Source organism: Rhea americana, unplaced genomic scaffold, assembly GCF_003343005.1.
Source record: "Rhea americana isolate MKP2758 unplaced genomic scaffold, rheAme1 scaffold_9, whole genome shotgun sequence".
In the NCBI taxonomy this organism is placed as follows: domain Eukaryota; kingdom Metazoa; phylum Chordata; class Aves; order Rheiformes; family Rheidae; genus Rhea; species Rhea americana.
The window spans coordinates 9,129,803-9,137,215 of NW_028187088.1; positions in this window are offsets into that span (position 1 = coordinate 9,129,803).

The following is a 7,413-nucleotide window of genomic DNA, read 5'->3' on the forward strand; positions in this document are numbered from 1 at the left end:
CGGCGGCAGCGAGGGCCGTGCGTGGCCGTCGTGCTGCGCCGCGCCCGCGACGGGCGGGAGCCGGCCGCGCTTCGAGGCGTGCAGCTCCCTGCTTTTTCACCGTACTCGAGTTTATTYTGAACCCACTCCGGTTATTACTCCTGAAGCATTCTCTTGCGTAGCTGACCTGGGCGGTCATTTAACCATATCGCCATCTCTACTGCGCTTTTCAACAGAATTAACATCTGACTTCAGCTGTGCTCTAACTTGTAAAGGATTTAGAGTAGCCTTGCAGCAGTGGTCCAGTCTAGTTCCCGAAAAAGTTTTTTTTTTTTTTTTTTTGAAGTTGTTCTGTTACGGAGATAAAAGTTACAGGTGATTCTTATGCTTGAACATACTTCAAAAATAAAAATCCGTGTGGCATATGCTGCTAACGGTTCTTTAAATTATTGGCTACACAGCAGGGAAAGACTTCACGCCATTAATTTGATAATGTGCATATATCCTGATACATTTTTATGTTTATAAAAAATGCTCTTTGATAGCATGTGTATGTCTTTGAATACTTGACACAGCTAATTGGACATAGTTAAAAAAGAAGTCTGCTAGCAGTTTGCTTAACAGCACTACATCTGGTCTGCTGCTAGAATGTCTTGATTTCATAAACATGGAATGTTAATTTGTGCACTACTGTGCTTTTTTTTTTCCTGATTTCAATTTTTTTATTTGCTACCTGAAAATTAGTAATTGCTGCCTAACAAAATGCAAAATTTAATGTTTTGAAACTATAGCCATCAATTGACAACTATAAATGGTGAAATATAACAGAAATATGCTTATTTCAGTAGTAGTTCTGAAAGTTCTGAAATATATAGAAAAATACTCGTAAAAATCAGTCATTTGGCATTTGAAGGCTYATGCATTTATGCATATGAATTCATACACATGTATTTTTCGAGCTTTAGGAAACTAGTAGACTGTAATACACAAACTGTAACGTCAGCAGAAACTCTGTTCCTTAAAGGTTTTTTTCATAGATATAGCAGGTATTTCAGAAACATCAGTTACTGATAAAAAGTTCTTCCTTGTTCAGTGCATTTCCTAAGACTAGTGTTGTCAAAATTCTATGCCATTTCTGCAGAGTGTTCTGATAATTCCTAGAATGTTTAGGCTAGGAACATACAATTAGTCAGGGCACAGGATTGTGGAGACCTGTTTGAAGACTCATTTAACCTTCATAGTGATCTAAATCAGGATGATTATCTCATGAAAATAGGCCTTTTGGCAATAAAATTTCATATTTTCGTTACAGTGAAGAAAACTGATGCTTACCTCTAAACCTCAAAATACAAGMATATTTACTGTTCACATAGAATTTACAGCCCTATTCTCAAAACTGTTATGCATCACCAATAATTAATCAGTCTGTTTATTTTTGAAATATATAACTAACAGAAGCTAGCAGGAAATGCATATGGAGACTGATGAAGGAAGGGTCTTGATGAGAAATCATAGTTTTCACAGAAGGACTCCATTTAAAGTCTGAGCTATTTCTATTTCTGAGCTCTTCTGCAGGCTCTCTTTGGACCTGTGGATGTATCACAGAGTYCATGAGTGAAGTCTTTGTCTCTGAAATTACTGGCAATTTTGCCATTGAATACAACAGAGCCAAAATTTCACACATAGATCAGTTACTGTAAAATAGGAATGTCTCTTTTCTTTCACCCTTTTCCTTCCTTATTCACTTGTATAGTAAATCTTCGATGCATTCTTATGATGTTCACCTTCACACACATTGGGACCTTCATTTCACTGGAGTTCTTACCATCCTGTGTATTACTAGTGATAGAATTGATAAGTACATGTATATAGAAAAACACAATGAGGTATATTCTTCATTGCTGCGTTTGAAAATATTATGAAAACTGAGATTTTCAGATAGATGTTAGGWGGTAGATACCTGCAGTCTTTGACAGGTACCCAACTGGTATTGATATTAGCTGTCCTAACTATTTCTGAAAATGCTTTTAGGTATACAAAAAATTCCAGCCACAGTAAGTGCCACTATGTCTTTATCAAAGGCATCACAATTCTGCATCATCCTCTCYTTTCAGTAAGTAACATAGATACAAACTTGAATTCATCAAGAGAGTAGTTTTCCTCAGCCTTAGTACTGYGAGATGAATTTTTCCAGGAGGTGAGTGATTCTGTTGGTGAGATACGTTAGCTGTCTGTCCTAAACGAGATCTGGATGTATCTTTTGTTGTTGGGGACAAGTTATTGCAGAAGGAAATTCTTTCCTTGTGCACTGAGGAGTTTAGCCAGAAATGTGAATTCAGATTAGAAATCATGTCCTTTCTCTTGAATGTGTTCTTTCAGGAAATGTACTGCTGTATAGGAAAGGCCATAAAAACTTGTTTCCTAGGCATATTAATTCTAAAGTACTCTCTGTGCTGCAGGTGATGATAAGCAAGTGTAAAAATGGCCATAAGTATACTACGTAGTTCATGGCTTTTGACCACTTGCCTATCTTGAATTCAGCCAGACTGGCAGTATACAATGTCAAGAAGTCTGCAGTAGAAAGTGGGCTCTGACTACGTTTATAGCCATGCTTGCAAGCTTCCCAACTGTAGAGATACAGGGACTGGCCCTAAAGGGTACAGCATGGATAACTGGAGGCTTTATAGATATCTCCAGAGAGAACGTGGCTGTATTCCCTTGCTCTTCACTTGCACAATTTTCAGCGGCTCTCCTCTCTGCTTCTTGTACATCATGTCTAGTTTTTATTGTAAGGACTCACTCTGTACTTTGAACAAAATGGCACCTTGTCTTGACTGGAACCTTCAAGTATTACTGTGTCTTTTCACCTCAKTGGATAATTTGGCCTTGCTTCCTTGATTTAGGCTTAGATCATGATACCAAAAAAATCCAACATAACTGGGGGCAAATAGAGACGTTTCCGTTTTAGGCTTTTAAGAAGCTAGAGTAACGAAAGGAAAGTGAAAACACTGGTGAAGTTGCAGACGCAGATTTTTCCTGACAGCATCTCCTTAACCTTTAAATCCATTTTAAATAGCAAAATAAACTCTAAAATATTAAGGTTTGCTTTAGTCTGGCTGAATATTTTTAACCCTCTAATTTTGAATAAGAAGTGCCTTTCACAGCTAATGTAAAAAAAATAGCTGTCTGACAGGCATTATTACAGTTATACAGCAATCCAGGAGACAGTCAAAGCGGAACGTTCCTAACCTGCAAATTAAAGAGAAAGGGTGCCATGAGCAAAGTAAAGGTGCCTGTAATAATAGGGATATGGGAATGCTGCTGTCCTTTTTTTCTTTGTTATTGTAATTGAATAAAAAGGAGATCATTTTGGCCAGAATTCGGCCTCCACTCATGAGGTAAAAGGCTAGCATATGAATCCAATGCATGAAATCATTATGCCTCTCTTYGTTGTGGTATGAAAGGTAACTACTTAGAATTATTTTTTGTCATCAGAGCAAGTATCAAATAGGTTGGGAGATAGCTTCCAGCTTTTTCAATATTCAGAACAGCTTCCTTGGAAGAGAACTGTGGCCTTGTGATTAGAGCAATGAAGGACCACAGTTTTGAGTTCCCATTTTGAGGCTGGCTCTGTGAGAGGGATGTTAAGAGAGACCCTTAATTTTGTAACTGAACCTCAGTTACAAACTGTAAAGGGAAGTTAGTAACTCTATCTGTTATACTTTATTTTTCTTGGCCTACTTACATTTTGAACACTTACGAACAGGAATCCTTTCTTAGTTTTAGAGGCCATACAAAAGGGTTAAATTTCCATTTTTTTCCATCACTCTTCTCATTTTACACTTCTCACTTCCGTAATTACATTGTACCTGATACCGGGGAGACTTCATCTGGGTTGCTTTCTCCAAATTCTACTTTACTACCAAATAAGAAACATAATATAAAAGGGATCCCACCCTCACCTCTCATTTGTTCCAAACAGATAGTACCTCGATTTTCAGAAATGTTGAGCAACTACTCATGATTTGGCATGGTTGATATATAAATCCACTGAAAGACTGAGTAATGAGAGCTTTACAGGCATTTTACAGACAAAATAACTCTGAGAGTTAACAGCAAATAGTACAGTTTTGTGGAAATGTTTCTTAGAAGAAGTATGGCATGGAATAATTYATGGAGATTTAAGATGTTATAATTCCTTGAGTTTAATTGGTTAGAGACAGAGGGCAAGGCGATTACTGTTCTGTTTTATTTCTAGTTGCACTTTGTAAATGATAAATGGGCTGGGGAAGTTTCTGGTGTCTCAAAGTCCTGCATCCACTGTGAATTGTTGTTTGCTTCTCAACTACTAGCTGGTAATTAAATAAGGCACACTTTTCTGCTAAGTCGTAAGCATGTGGTATGATATTTCCTGTAGCCATTTGAGCAGAAGGAATAAGCAAAGCAATAGATCTTGCAGACAGCAGATCCTGAGAAGTCGTTCTGGCCATCTCAGAGAATGACTGTATGGCCTTGTGTCTCATTTGTCGCATATAAACATGTTAAGACCTACCTACCCAGTAATGTACAAAGGAATTATGAAAATTCATTGATGAATGATTACAAAATGAATAATTATGTTGATGTCAAGGAGCAGTGAATGCCAGCTGCACCCCAAGGGGGATAATACTGCTTGCTGGACAAAGCTTTCCAACAAGGGCCAGTGCTACTTGTGTGAGGGAGCAGGGCAGGCTGGGAGAGAGCCAAGTTCAGCCGAGTCCAGACCAGCAGGCAAGTTTGTGGTGATGAGGCAGGTGCTGTGGTCAAGCTGGAAAGCCARTCTCTGGGTCAGGATTGGGATCAGTGGGGCCTGTGGCCACTCAGGAGCAGGGCTGTGGCAGGGCTGAAGCCTGGCACTGCTGTGGCATTGCAGGGCAGGGACTGATGGCCTCAGACTGGGCTGAAATGGGGGCCTGGGTCTGGCTAGGGTTGGGGAAACCTGGAGCAGTACCAGTTGATGCGCTCAGGGCCCTGGCAGTTATAAAAGGTTGGAATTATTATTAGTTGGAACTACAGAGTGCTTAGAAAACATCAGCTGGCTAATTTTCARTTATAAATAGATTGAGACAGTGGTTGAAGGTGTGGTACTCTATGATGAGGTAGCTCCAGGCTTGTGACAGGCACTGAGGCGAGGCAGCAGTGACTTCTGTCGTATGATGACTAATTACATGTTGAAAGAGGTGAGAAGAACAATCTGGAGACAGCGCCTTCCCCTGATAGCCTTTTTTTACCAGATAAAGTGCCAAAGGCTAATAAGCCTTTTATATGTGTCATTTCTAAAGTGAAGAGCTTCCTTATCTCTGCTCTCTGACAGCTGTCTGGATCACCTGCATCACACACAATTTTTCACCTACTTTTTTAAAATAGAAGAAAGGGAAGGTCACAAAGAAGCCATGTGTTTGAGCATGCATGTATGATTTGGTTCCTTAAAAGGACATATTCTATCAGTAAGGTGGCATGTTAGCAATTTTCATTTCCTTTTTCTTTCCAAGTACTTTCTCTTCTTTCTTTTAGTTTCTCTTACTGAGGGATGAGTTTATGACTGACAGTAGAGAGTTTTTTTTYCAGCTGCAGGTAAGAAGTCATGCTGACATAATGTTATGATTTGGGAAATAAAGTGGATTTAAAAAATTCAGYGATTTCTATTTATTTATTTATTTTTGGCCTGACTTTTCAAAGTTTTTCCTCAAGGTCAGCTTCATTAAAATAACTCTCGCTCTGATGATATAAACCAGCCATAAACCTTGGTGAAATAAGGTGTGTATTGCTACTAGAGTAGTTCAATTCAGTCAGACTTTACTGATGAATTTGGATCATTCATCTGCATCTAATGAATTTATGTCCGTGTGTGCGTCTAGTGAGATGGTTAAGAGCATGCTCATTGATTTCCAAAAGTTATTATCAAACTGAATCCAGCTAAAAGCATCTTGTTTGGTGATTATCCTTTTTTTCTATATTTGTCTGTACCTGTTGCATGATAGARCTCCTGCTATATCAGCTCCAAATTTGACTTCCAAATAATTCATTAAGAAGCCTTAAATTAAGGATTTTGTGACCACTTATTTTGTATCCCCCTCTCACTATAACAAACACACAATTTGTTGGATGTATGATAGGTCCTAATGGAACATGGTGCAAAACTCACTGAAATAATGCATATTTTTTAAAAATTATATTTGTTTTGAAGGACTATGCTCTTTTGGTGCAATACATTAAGACATCTTCTGTCTAAGCTAATTAGAATAAAATAGGTCAATTATTTTTGATATGAAAACCTATTCATCTATTGTATCCGCAGCCACTGAACAAATTATTACATCTATATCAATCATTTAGTTCCGCATAAGAGAAATAAATAATTACAACTGAGCATTGTCAAAAGAGTAAAGCTTCATGCTTTAAAAGGACACCAGTGCTGCCTCGACATTCGTTCATGATAGATGAGCCTCATTTCAGCATTTGTTGAGCGATAGGAGACCTTTATCCTGTGACATTGTTGAATTCCACTGTCATTATTTCTTAATTACCTCTATCATTACTGGTTTGGAGCTTGGTATATGTTACTGGCCAAATTCAGCTTTGACTTCAGTGGGTACAATACTGTTTGCTCTCATCAGAAAATACGTCTGTGTTGGGGCTAAACTTAATTCTCAGTTCTTAGCCAGTGATTTGTGATCCATGTTTCCTTGTTCACAACAGGTTCTGGAAAATGAGCCCAGAAAACTAATTTTTACAATGTGAGAATGCCATTAAGTACCCCTCTGTGGATCAGTCTCACCCTGCTATCTTCCCCATCTCCTTCTCCTTTCCTCCTGGCTTTATTCTGCTCAGGTAAAAGGAAGGGGTGCTTGAAATGCCTTACAAGTCAGTTTAGCCATTTTCGACATGAGATATGTTGTCTTCAGGGCTGAAGGTGGCAGCTAGAATGCAGTGCTCCCTGGTCATTCTCAACCAATGCTGTCCCCTTAATTAACTGAATTCCCTCTGTTGTGCTCAAGTCTTTTGTGCTTCAAAACATATTGCATAATACTTTGGCTTGACTATGGGTTCTTAGTAGTGTGATGTATCACTGTGACTGTGAGAGAACCTGGGAACCTGTGTTGAGTTCCCAGCTACATCACAGTAAATGAATTCTGTTAAGCTTAGAACAATGTTTTGTCTTCTCTAATATTTTGTAATTTATTTTTTCATGGAGAGAAAGGAACTAATCTCTGGTAATTCTAATTGGCACAACTTCAATTTTGCATAATCGGTCATTTCAGGGATTTCTTTCTAGCCCTTAATCAGAGTTTTCCTTTTAGTTTATAGACAGAGGAATAGACGAGAAACAAAGTGCAAATACAGATGCGTGTTAGCACCAAGCAAAGGTTTATCTGTGGACTCTACAATACGTAT